Here is a 13580-nt window from a genome sequence, read left to right as displayed (position 1 = left end):
ATTGCCACGTAGAGGAAACTCTTTTTAATGCTCCTGGGGAAAATAGTTTTATATGCTGTGAAGTGCAGTTAGCAGAAGTCAGCTGCACGCTGTGTAAATTCTTGTCCAATCTGCTATACAAAGAATCCGTGTATGATTGTGAATGAAGAAAGTGTCCAGCAGTGTAAAGTGAAACATATGAATATTAAGCAATAAAAAAAAATAAAATTTAAAAAATATGCTTAACACTTTACTGAATTTTTGTGGGTAGAGGTTCTGTTCATAAAAAGACTTCTCATCCATGGTGACAAGCTTAGCTGTGGGTACTCCCTTCACTTTCTTACCTCGGAGAAATATTTATTGTCACAGGTGTGACCTTGGGGTTGCAGAGCTTGGAAAGTGGAATGATCTGTTAGGATTTGTTTTGTTCTAATATATATTTTAAGGAAGCCGTATGGCAGACAAAGAATGGTTTGCAGTGCTGCTCCTTCCCTCTTCCGCTTATGTGAGGGCTGATTGCACATGAGCGTGTTTTTCTGGTTGCTGTCCTTGTGCAGTCATGTCCGCAGGTCTCAGCAGAAAGCAGACCCTGCTGGGTAAAGGTGTTGCACCCACGTGTTTGCTTTTTCATTATTTGCTTCGTCCTCCGTTTTAGAATAGCGGATCCAAGAAGTGTGGGCTTGCCGGAGGAGAGCAATGCCTGAGCATGAACACAAGTTTCTGTGAAGGTGGCAGGGTTGAGTTGTCAGGATGGTTTAAATAAATGTGATTTTCTTCCTTTAGATGCTTTTGTTGTAGTGGTTAGATAGCTGTGCTTCTCTCACTTGTGTAACTGCACATATGTTGGCTTTTTGAAGCCAATGATTTTCTTTCCCATGTGGTCTCAGAGCTATAATGCTGAGGAAAATCCATAGAGCAATATTTGATTTACTATCCCTGCACTGCTGCACAGGTGCCACGCTTCTTGTTCTGATTCTTTCATTTTCCTCTGCCTTGCTTATGACTGAGCTAGAAACATGTTGGAGAGATCTGAGCACTTTACATTGAAGGAATGCGCACGGGTGCGGAAAGTCTTAGCAGAAAAGTTCCATCAGCAGAGAGTATAATTTTAAAGTTAACATTAAAGTACAGGTAACGTTGGTTTCTTTGGAAGAAGTCACCTGTCCTTTCTACCACATCTTGCTTTTAATTCCACTTCTGTATGACCAAAATGCTGTCAGTTTTCTCACTCTGCGTCTCATGCTGCTCTGTACTTGCTTTTTTTTTCTGTTCCCCCTACCAAATCCTCCTTCTGGAGCCACGAGAGGGAGCTCTGTTCTTTAAAATGATGGAGTTGCGTGTGTCAGGGGATGGAGATAAAATAATAGCGACTTTAGTCTTCAAGTTTCAAATTGGATTTATAGAAAAGATCTGTGAGCACATTACAAGGTGCTTCATCACTGTCATTGCGTCTCCTTTACGTGCTCATCTGCTGGGTTCCTTTGTGTTTTTCTTATGTTCAGTAGGTCATGAATGAAACACTCCTATGTTTGGTTAAAAGCAGTATAAAGTGCTTGATACAAATTGGAACAGTTCACTTTCAGGTCCTTATGAATCATAAATAGTAATTACGGGGTGTTTAATTTCTCATCTTGCAACTTCACGAGTTTTGCTATTATAAAGCTTCCTCAGTATTGCCTACATACTTTCTCTTCAAGAGTCCATCTCATCCCTTGAAGTAGTTCTTGTGTGTCAGCTCCAATCCTCTTCAGTCTCCTGTTTCATATATTTGCAAAGGGTTTTTAGTGTCTTGATCCTTTAGTACTAAATGTGCAGAATTTAAAACTTAGGAACACCTTATCTTTTTCATAGGTTCTTTTTCTAGCAGATTTGCTACTGTTCTGCAACTTTCAGGCTATCAGTATTTTTCTTAATAAATAGAATAGAACTAAATATGATATTTCTTATGGAGTCCAAATAGATTCACTTCTTTCCGTTTTCTTGATTCTTCATTGATTCATTCTTTCATATTGACCTTGCAGTGTCTGTATCAGTCTATTTTTAGCGTCAGACTGTAACTGCTATAATTTAGTAGTCTTTGTTTTGGATGGAAGAAGAGGGAAAGCATTCTGATGCATTAGGAGCACCCTGAATTTGTATGGAAGCACTGAGAGCACCAGTAGCAACCAAAATATGACCTGCTGCTTCCCTCCTTGTCCTGCATGGAGTTTGGAGAACCTGTGCTCTACTAGGAGACAACTGGACATGGAGAGACAGCTCTCTGCTCTGTGAAGCAGGAATGCCACTTTTGACAGCAGAAGCACATTTGTTGGTCTGTCTCCATGGCTATTTCGGCTATTTCCAATGCGGGTTAGCTGCCTCTTCACCCTTTCTGCCAACAGGTTGTCTGGTAGTCACGCTTAATATTTTCTTTCAGAGCTTTGTCTAAAACCTGAAAAGAAATTATCATGCTGCATTTCTTTTCAGCAATTTTGTTTGCTAGGAAATCTTCAAAATAGCAAAGAACCTAAAGGATAGTGAGGTAAGATGCATCGTCTTTACATTTGTGCAGGAATCTCCTTGCTGCTTTTATCTTGAAACGTTATGTCTAGAACCAATAACTACAATCGTCTTCCTGAGTGCTTTGCTGTTTAGTCCTGCATTGGCAGAGTCTGGCTGTATTTTTGTGTTGTGGTTTGTTTTGTTCCTTTTCCCAAGAGCAGCTGTTGGGAAGAGGTCAGAACTAGACTTTTCCACCCTTTTCTCCATTCTCCTCTCGATGCTGTCTTCCTTCGTCATCTTCTACCGTTTAGCGCATCTTTTGTTTCTTGTTCTTTCTTGTGAGTCATTCTTTTCAGTCTGAAGTTCCAGGCAGTGCAAAGGGAATTGCTTGGACCAGCTCAGCTCTATTTACATATTTCAGAGACATCACCTGTCCTTCAAGTCTATTCACTCTTCCTCCAGAACAGGGAATAATTTATGAAGCAATTCTTCTGCACGCTCTATCCTTAAACAGCAGCATTTCATGCCATCAACACCTCCCACTGCTTTGGGTCCTGTAGAGAGGTATTTGTGTCCCAGTGGCTTCACTTCTTGTACCTTCACCTGTCATCTTCCTGCTTTACTGGCAGCAAATTATATGTTTTTGGAAACTCTATAACTGGACACTTCTAGTACTTGCAGTTTGAGATGTTCTTACTGTCTGTATTTCCCTTCCCTCACACACTCTAAAATTCTAATCTCTGGCACAAATCTGCGTTGGCTTTAAGCATCCAGTTTTTCAAACCTCAGGTTGCCATGGAAGCTTTTTGTCCACAGGCATTGCTGGTCTGGAGGCAGGAGCGGGACAGCAGCTCTTTTGCTCAGCAGTGTTGTACACGTCTCTGAGTTTGTGGCACAAGGGATGTGGCTGGAGGTGCGTACACAACGCTGCAGCGAGGCGGTTTGGAGCTGTTATTGATCACTTCTCGTAACAAGATGGTTATATGGCACAGCTTAAACAATAAAAATAAATAATAAAAAAAAAAAGCATCCAGATTTGCTCATCAGTTTTAGCTTTCCATTTGCTGATTGCAGTTTTGGCATCTCTTGATTCTAAATATTTCCTTTTCCTATTTCTTATATTGCACTTTTACCAGTTCCAATCTCAACAGCTTGTCACACTACTAACTTCAGTGGCATTCTTCCCCAAACACTTAGAGACCTTCTTGCTATTTGATTTGCTGAAACTTGCAGAAGGACTTAATGATTTTTCTATTTTTATATTTAAAAAAGGCATTTAACTTGTTTGATTTGGCTTTATCAGAATGCCCTTAGATTTCTGCTGTGTAACAAGGAAAGTTGTGTATTGGGAATTCTGAAGAGCAGAGAGATGTCTCCAAGGCAAAGTGGGAAGAGAGGTCGCGTTCAAAGGAAACGGGAAATCACCAAACATCTTTTTAAGCTCTCAAAGGTTTGAAATTCCAGTGCTGATATTTGCAGGGGAGAAAGCTGCCTGTGTTTTTCTGCTACTGTTCTGTGCCTTGTGTGAGTAGAGGAGGATTTTACTTCTCTGTACACTGGACCAAGCAATTAAATACCTCTATTGCTGTGTTGGTGCAGGAGCACTGGGTCATGGCATTTGGAGCAGCCTGGAGAGGATCCTGCAGGGACAGTGAGTCTCATGGGAAAGAAAAAATTCAGAGTGAATAAATTGGCAAATGCGCTATTGCTGCAGGCTCAGAGCAGTCTGCTAAACTGGAAAACTTGCAGGAATAAAGCAAATTGATTTGCCCAGTGGCCAGTGGGTGTTTTTGCAGAAGTACGGCAGGGGGCAATATTTGATAAGGTGGGTGGCCAGTTACCCTTTGCACAGGGCTGGGCTCCATCCCCCCTTCTTTCTGTTGAAATAACCTTTCTCTGTCACAGCTTAAATGCTACAAGCAAGTTGTAAGTAGAACATGGAAAAGAGAATTTGATTTTAGGATACAGTGCAGAACAGGAGAGACAATTTCCAGATTGGCAGAAGAGTCGAGCTTGTACATATGCTTTCTGTAGGTTGCAGCAGGTGTCACTGAAATATTTTAATGACAGATTTAAATTGATGAGCCTCTTGTATTCAAGTAGTATCTCCAAGGCAACTTAAAAGTTCTGCAGTGACTCAAATACAAACTGTGTATCCAGCATTGTTAAAACAAGCATTTAGAAATCCAAACCTGATTTTTTCTTAAATTTGGCCTCATTGCTCAACTCTAGCCTGTTCAGGTCTGGAACAAGAAGCTTTTTTCTTTCGCAGTTTACAGGTTTTATGTTTGGTCAGCTTCTAAGCATTATATTAATGAATGGTAAATCACACTGTAGTTTCAGGCTGAAATCGGTGGATTTCTTGGTTAGCACTTCAAGTTGATGGGATTTCTTCAGGAAATTAAGAAATGCATTAGGAAAAAGAAACGTGGCCTGTAAACAAAATGAGTGCACCCATTGTGTTTTTCTGTTTTGTCTCCCACCCAAACAGATGTCTCCCTTGATAATCTGCCCCAGCAGCCATGGTTTGTGGTTGGGGAAGAGCAGCGGAGCAGTGTGGGCAGGATTACAAGGGGGAAGGGAACAGACCTGTTTGGGTCCCTGCCTCTGAGGATCCGCAGTGTGTTCATGTACCCACTGTGTGGTTACTTTGGGTAATTCTCAATTTACGGCTTGCTAGACTGCGAGGTCAAAAACTTGGAAAATAGGGACTTTTATTTCTTTTGTGGTATAAAAGCAATTTAATGGCATTGTGTAAAGTGCGGACTAATCGAATTATGGCTGTGCTCCTTAAAGCTTGTGTTCCTGTGCTGTGCTAATGCAGGACACGGGGGAGAGGAGCCTCCTGTGTTCCGTGAGCTGGTTTTGCTAACCACTACTCCCTTTTCTTTTCTGGTTTGTGCAGATCCTTCTGTGTCATCTCACCTTTAGTGAATTTCATGTTCCATGTTTGTTCTGTCTTTACCCAAGTGTCAGTAGTTATACTTAAGAAGAAAAATTGTTCCAAAATGCAGAAAACAAACTGCACTGTTTGATATATATATATATATGTATTTTGAAAGCTCTTTTTTTCAATGGATGTGACCACATTGGAAGAAGCAGATCACTGAGGTTATTCATAAGCTCTAATCAGGCTCTTCCCCCCGCCCCCCCCCCCCCCCCTTTTTTTTTTTTAATTCTTTTGACAGAAGAGGAAGTACTTGAAGTTAAGAACAAAACAAAACGATCCACCCCAGGCTTCTGGCTGTGGGGCATCTAAGAGTGCAATGTCCTCTGGGTTTGGGCAAACCACAGAGTTGGGTTTTTTGGGAACTGTGCAGGGTACAGTCTGTAGTGTCCAAGCAGAACTAACAGTAGATGCAGCCTTCCCGTGGGACGGAGTAATCGGTGCCATGTGGGGCTGACAAGAGCTCGCAGGTTGTGTGCACCTTACTCATGTGTGCAAGGCTGCGGGCAGAGGGACGCCCACATTATTTTATCCACATTGGGAAAAATGACATGTTGTTAGCTGCACAAATTAGGCCTGGAGTGTTTTGATTTTTGGAGCATTCTTTCAGAACCAGTTTTTTTCTTACTAGCAAGGGGATATTTTCTTGGTCCTGCTGCACAAGATGGTAAAATATCCCATGACAAACATGAACTAGATTTCCCCGTTCTTCTGCAATAAAGGCAGATAGTGTTGCATTCTTTCCTTCTCTGTACCTTCTCATGAGGGAAGTGTGCTCTGCTGCAAGTACTTGATATAGGTCCTACTCATAAACAAAGCTGTCCATAGGTTATTTGCTGCCTTTCTGTCCCTGTCTTTGCACATCTAACTGTTTATCAATTTTATTCCACGCGAGATAGCTCAGCTCTGGCGTGCCAAGTAGCAGGTAGTATGTTGCCCACCTGCTTTGTGATACCGGCTGTTATGCTCTGAGCAGCAAATCAAATTCCATTTCCAATTTACATTTAACTGCTTTTAAAAGCAGCACAGGCTCATGGGCAGTACTGTGAAGATAACACTGCCGTCCTGTGGGCTATTTAAGTGAGAGAGGGGATTAATAAAACAGCACGTGTAACTTGTGTTTTTAATGATGACAGTGGTGACAGGAGCTGGCGGTGGTTTGCCCTGAGCCTATGGCCTGAGGATGGAGTTGTCAGAGATGTCCTGAGGATGTTTTCTTCTAGCAAGTAACTCGCAGCCGCGGTGCAGTGCTGGTGGGGCTGTCAGCCACAGTGGTCTAGGAGTTTACCCGTGGACAGGCTAGATAAATTACAGGGCTCTTTCTCTTCTGCGGCTGCATTTTATTGCAGTGCACAAACCAAAATGCCAGGTCCAGAGTGAGATTTTTTTTTCAGTTTTTTGAAATTGTGGCTCTGGGAAGCAGTGCAGAAGTGAAAAAGTTAAAATGAACAAGTATCTCATAGTAGAAATATAAACAGCTGGAATATGTGTCAGGCTCCCACCCCCTGGGAGTCTGTTGGATTGTTCTCTTTGATTTTACATCTCTGCAGAAATTTATGGCCTCAGCTCCTTTTATTTATGACATTGCAATCCTTGTTCAAGCGATTGATTGAAATACAACGATGCCAAGCTGCAAGCCTGTGTTTTAGAAAGATTGAAGTTTAGAAAGCAAACCGGCAATGCAGACAGTTGTGTATTGAAAGCTGCACTGGAATCCTATACAGAGGATGCCCATGTTTCTATGTTCCTAAGCTTCTTCAAAGGAAAGAATGATCATTACAAGAGTTTATCTCTTCTCTTTCCCTCCTCTTAAGCTGCCTGGTCTCGCTAAAAACATACTATATGTTAACTATGCAATCTTGCTACCTCTGTAAGGGTTAACTTTTTATTGTAATGATGTTAGCCCCTATTTTTCCAGCTCAGATCCAGTAGCGCTGATGCATTATGTTGTTAGTGTACTGTGAGCAGCATAATATATTCTCTTGCAGCTACTTGAATGTCACAATAGTTCCTTTCTGGAATTGCAGGCAAGAAATTGGGGGGCTCATCATTTTTGACTACGGATGCAGTGATTGTGGTTGAACATTTAAGCAGAGATGAAATATTTTTTCCTTTTGAATACGTCAATGAATTAATTTTCATCATCTTGCACTAACTCAAGAAAATATCTTGTACTATCTGGAATGTATTCAGGAAAAAGAGTAATTAGAGGTGTAGCTCTGCCTTGCTGACACTGAGTGTGCTGCTGCAGCATAGTGATGTGGGTGACATCCCAGTGTCCTGATTCCTGGCTTACTGGTGGATTAAGACACAGCGTGTTAGCCAGATATCCCAGATGCAACTGGAGAAAAAAAATCAAATGTATATATAATATACATATATATATATGAAAACTATTGTTTTTTAATGATGACAATATGTAATAAAATAAGAAAAGGTACTTTATTGTCTAACTCTCTGTGCAGCAGGGACCTAGTTGCTTTTTTCTTTCCCCCTGAATAGATGTCAGGAAGTAACAGGCTTTGCACGGCTGCTGTGTGATCCCACAGCACCTGTTGTTCTGTCTGGGACTGAGATGGCAAGACTGAATTTGTTTATGTCAGAGCACAAGCTGAAGTGGCTGAGATGCAACCAGGTATTGCCCTCTGCCATCTCTGCCTTGAGGTGGCAGTTTCTGGCAAGGCAAGGAGCCTTTTAAATGCCACGTGCAGCTTGCTTTTGCTGCAGAATTTAGCAACAATGCTGCTTTTCCCTAGCAACAAAAATGTGGATAACAAAAAGCATTGAAAAGCTTGTTTTTATGAAGCTGCCGTGTGAGACTGTAAGCAAAAAAGAGCAATATTGTGGCATAAGTGACTCTACCAGCAATCAAAACTTTCCTGTTAGGTGCATTTCTGTACTGAAACTCCTCTGGATAAAACCAGTTTGGGGAGGTTGCAGTATGGGCCTGACAGAGGCGAGGTGTTGCTATTGCAGAAACTTCCAGCTTGCTGCGTTAGAGGCTGTTAAAATTCAGGAACTTAGGTAGAAATGGTGGGTTTACCTTACTGTGGAATATGCAATGCCTAGATTTTTTTAGGTGTGGAGTTGTAGGCATTTACTTGATGGGATTTAGATACAGGAAGGGTCCATGTACCCTGCTGCTTCACATGGCTGTGTAAAGGCTGGTTTAAAAGACAGAATGTGTTGAGTAAAAATAGCGTATGCTTCTGGTTAGGAGAAAAGAACTGTAATTACCTTGTGTATAACATAAGCTATAGCATAATTAAGCTGTTTCTTTAGCAAAAATAACCTTTTTCAAACCTAAAAGCTGTAAGTGGTTATGTTTATCTTGCTTTTTTCCTGGAGTATCAAGAAGATATTGAGTGTAATTACTGGAGATTAAGATTTTGTGTGGATGTTAGCTAACACATTGATTAATGTCTTGTAAGTGCTGTTTGTCTCAGAGTGGAAAAGGAATTATCCTTTAAAAGAGCATGTACATTCTAGTACTTAGATACTGTTGTAGTGAATTATTCCTATTGTAGGGAAAGATGGCACTCCTTACATGTCTCTAGAGCATCCTTATAAGTATTTTTAGCTGAACTAACCCAGGCAGGGGTGTGTGGAGGCTCAGACATGGGGTCAGTGCATAGCACTGAGGGCTGTTCAACCGGCAGCCACATCCCGATCGTACTGAATCCTCCTGGCTGAGCCTGCAGGTGCTGACACTGTCTGTGCCTCCAGAAACCTCCTGCTCCTGCCTTCACCCAGGTCTGCGGGGACAGGGACCAGTGCAGATCTCTTCGTTCTGCGGTTCCTCTGTCTGCAGAGCTCATAAATCCACCTTTTGCCTTTACCACCCAGATCTGTTGGAGGAAGCAGGTTTCAGCGAGGCTGGTCAAGCAGCCTTGGAGCCATTCCTTTTGTGAATGGGGAGGTTGGTCTCTGCTGCTGCTGTGATGCTGTCTGGCCTGGTGTCACCCCAGTGAGGAGAGGACGAATGTGTCAAGACACAGGCTGGGGACTGATATCGCTGCTTTGGATCTCAAGAGTCAGGGCTGCCTTCAGCTTCAGAACACATGTTTCAGCCCAAATTCAGCCTTCCAGTATTTCCAGTTTGCCTCAGAATATATTCTGAATAGAGTATATTCAGAGAAGGGCAGTGGAGCTGGTGAAGGGTCTGGAGCACAAGTGTGATGGGAGTGGCTGAGAGGCCTGGGGGGTTCAGCCTGGAGAACAGGAGCTGAGAGGAGACCTTCTGGTCTCTGAACTGCCTGGAAGGAGGCTGGAGCATGGAGGATGGTCTCTTCTCCAAAGTAACAACTGATAGAATGAGAGGAAATGACCTCAAGTTGCACCAGAGGAGGTTTAGATTCAATATTGGGAAATATTGCTGTCAGTTATTGGAACAGGCTGCCCAGGGTGGTGGTGGAGTCACCATCCCTGGAGGGTTTTAAAAGATGTGTAGATAAGGTTCTTGACAAAATGGTTTAGTGGTCGACTTGGTGATGTGAGTTGAACGGTTGGACTGAATGATCATAAAGGTATTTTCCAACCAAAATTATTCTATATTTCTTGACTATCTGAACATCTATGTAAATCTATATAAATTAGTATCTTCTGTTAAACAAAAAAACCCACAGCCATTACAGTATGGACTGTGTTTGTATGTGTGCTTGATCCCCTCTGCCTGGGTGTTGGTGGATTTTGGTACGGGCACTGTGGCAGAAGTGAGTGCTGGCTTCCAGGGTGGCCGATGCAATGCTCTGTGTTCCCCTTGTGAAAGCTCCGTATTTCTGCAAGCTACCTCTGGCTGGAAGGCTGCAGACATCCCACCTGCTTCAGCCTATGGTCTGCAGGCATCGGGAGTCTGCTATTTACTGCGGAGTCCGCGAAAAGGCAATGAGGGAAGGAGTCTGCTGTCAGCCTCGTGTTTGCCACCTACTATGTCTTTCCATTTAAAAAAAAAAAAAAAAAAAAAAAAAACAAAAAAAAAACAAACAAAAAAACCACTCCAAAAGCCTCTGCATTATGTTTTTTAATTGTGCATATTATTTCATTCCATGCGTATGTTAATGTATAGTGAGTCATGAAATCACAGCTACTAGCCAGCATAAAATTTGCTCAAAATTACATTAAGCATTTTACATTAATTTCCCCTCCCCTGGCTGTCTTTACTACTAATTTCCAACTGTGATTATGGTGCAGTTATTAATTAACTGGTTATACGCTCAATGAGTAATCTACAAGCTCTGTTTTAGATCAGTGCTGTTTAGCTATGCAGCACAATCACATTATATTATCTGGAAAATATTTACCCTTAGATCACATTTGTGGAAGGAAATTCTACAATGAGATTTAAAAGAACCAGAATTTTTTTTTTAACGTAGTCTTTAATGGAATGTGAACTAAACTCTCTGCAATATTTAAAACAAACAACCCACGTTATCCTGCGGAGCACACTGCTGGTTTTTATAGGACAGTGTGCTCAAATTGTACAGGTCCTGGTCTCTTGAAAAGGCTCCAGGTGCTGAGTCATGTGCACACTCTCCCCCAGCTGCTGCCGGGAGCCAAGAAGGCTTGTTGAGAGAGGAATATTAAACTAGTCCGTTTATGACTGCTGTTAATACGGCTGGTGCGGAGGGGACAGCAGCCTCTCATGAAAGGTGGCTTTGCAGCAGAGTATCCCGAGGAGCCTGTCCTCTGCTGGGCTGCATTTTTATCTTGTTTAGATATAACTATAAAGAGTGGTGGGAAATGCTGAGCTCATGTGTTTTGGTGGAGAAGGGAGGATTTTATTGGTCCTGCTCAAGTGTTTAACACACTGCTTAATTTTATAGATGGCAAAAAAAGAATCCTTTAGTAGCATCACCTCTGAAGGGTTAATATTTCCCTTCCCCACCTGTTGTAGGTAGGATGAAGTTCAGCCCAGCTGTAAAGATACAGGTGGAAAATACCTCTGGAAGAGGACATTGTCCTCATTTCATGCTTCATTAGCAGCCATGCCGCATTATTCTGGGGTCAGGAGCCTCCCGCCGTGTTGGGGACATCTCCCCGTCCAAGGGCTGTCATCTTCGGACCACCTGCATTTGGGGTGGAGCGCACCCTCCTCCCCTTGGCTCTCCTGGCACTGGCCTGAACTAGCAAAGGAAAAGACGGCGGCAATTATGGCACACACAATTAACAAGCTTCTAATCTCCAGCCTTGCGTGTAATTGCTGCTGTCAAATACCATTAGTGTCTGCCCAAGTTCCCTTCCCCGGGGATGGCCAGGCCGTGGCACAGAGGGAGGCGAGTGCCTGAAACTTTAGGAGACTTTGTTTTCTTGTTGCCTCCCTAATAATCCTCACTCCTCAAATTGTGTCCAGAAATGTTAATCCAGAGCATTACAGGGACGTGGTGGCCAGCAGAGCAAGCCTTGGGATCTAATGTTGGCTTAACTCTGTGAAGTGTCTTCCATAAAATTTGTCACCTGAGACTATACCAGCTTAATTACGATTCAATCAGCACACTTCAGGGATTTACTTGTGCCTTCACATGAGCCTGATGAGGTTACAGGATGTCTCCTGCCATGGCAGCCAAGACTGGAGCTGCTGATCACCTCCCAGGTGTTCTTTGGGGAGTTGGGACATGGGCCAGGAAAGGAAAAATAGAACAATAAGTAGCCTCTGAGCAGGTGAGAGAACTTCTGTGCAGTGCGGTGGCTCGGGTGTGAGATCCTGATGCATAGCTCTCATTTCAGTTGTCTCACTTTTCTGCTTCCAAGGTGTGTGATGATAAAGAACTTAAGTCTTGACAGTTTTAAGGCATTAGTCAGTGTAACTTCAAAGATAACTGTAATATTTTGAGGAGATGAATCTTTTTGCTCACAGCTTTCTCTTTTTCTTAAAGTAGTTTCATATGCATAGATATCTAAGGTTTTGGGTGTGGGGAAAAGCCAGAGTGAGATGTGAGGAAACTGGGGGTGTCACAGAAGTGCTGGGCAGCACCTTGCCAAACAGCTATCGCTGCTGGTTGTCTAGACATGCAGAACTGGCCAGGCAGAGTTCTCATTTTGCTCTGGATAAAATTGGGATGCCCTACATTTAACCCATGCTTAGGGTCTAGCTATTCTGTTAACTCCAAGTGATGGTATTTTTAAAAAAAAAAAAGTTTTAGCTGAAACTTGTGCTCTTCTTGCTGTTCTGTGGCATCTTGCAGGACTTCCCTGTACCTTTCCTTCTGTCAGTTGTCCATCCCTCGCCCTATATATAAAATAGCTGGGTATCGTTTGATCCAGTTCAGTCCCAGCTCATCACCAATAGTAAGTTCACTTGCATCTCTATAAGTTCTGGCACATGAGTTTGAAGCGAGTCATCACAAGGGCCCTGGGAAGGGCCATCGTGTTAAATCTGTGGTAGCCTGTTTTGTGTGGACTGAAATGAATCTTGGGCTCGGAGATGAAAAATAATAAATCTCTGTCCCATCTTCAGGGATACAGCAGGAGGTTGGCCCACCAAACTAAGCCCTGACAGGAAACTACTGATCTTCCACTTGGATGATAATTTTTATCTTGTTCTCCAAAAATGCAAGAAGAGAAATGGATCATGCTGTGATCATGGGAGACTTTTAAGACCAAAACAGAAGGTGAACTCAAAACCCTCACAAAGAAAATGTTTGTCTCTAATTGTTTTCAGTTTCCATAATGCTTACTATGGTAAAACTATCTTCTCTTTCTCCTTTATTTTTCAATCATGATTAGACTTTAATGTTGTTAAAGCTTATAAGTGAGTTTGAGCTACTGTCTCGTTGAAGAGAAGATGGAGCTGAAATTGTCAGTGAGGCACTGGACAGGGTTTTTTAATGTGTCTGTCATTATATGTTAACCTCTGAACTGGGACACGACGTCTGTTTTATGGCTGACAACAATTTAAAGGTATACATCTTGACATCGTGGATAAAGGAAGAAGGGGGAGTGGAGGAAAAAAATGAATTAATGATGTTAGCAAATATTAGTCCCTGTATTTCCATTTTGTTCAGAAAGTGGTTGTCAGGCTTTGGGGCCGTCTGGAGCAGCATTGTCAGTGACAGCCAGTCAAGATGCGATTGTACCTTGAATCAAGCTGCTCTTTTATTGACAAATACAGTGTGCTGAGGTAGGGATGGGGATGCTCTGCTGTCTGTTCCGGGAGGAGTGTGGCTTTTCTCCTGGC

At 42.5% G+C, this 13580-nt stretch overlaps 1 protein-coding gene across 1 annotated transcript in view; it reads left to right on the top strand.

Moving 5' to 3' along the window:
• Positions 1-13580, top strand: part of ACBD6 (acyl-CoA binding domain containing 6) — an 83640-nt gene that overhangs the window by 7999 nt on the left and 62061 nt on the right. The window lies entirely within an intron of this gene.

Source organism: Patagioenas fasciata, chromosome 6, assembly GCF_037038585.1.
Source record: "Patagioenas fasciata isolate bPatFas1 chromosome 6, bPatFas1.hap1, whole genome shotgun sequence".
NCBI classification, from domain to species: Eukaryota; Metazoa; Chordata; class Aves; order Columbiformes; family Columbidae; genus Patagioenas; species Patagioenas fasciata.
Note: the sequence above shows the minus strand (reverse complement) of the source record. Positions and strands in the feature narration are given on the sequence as shown.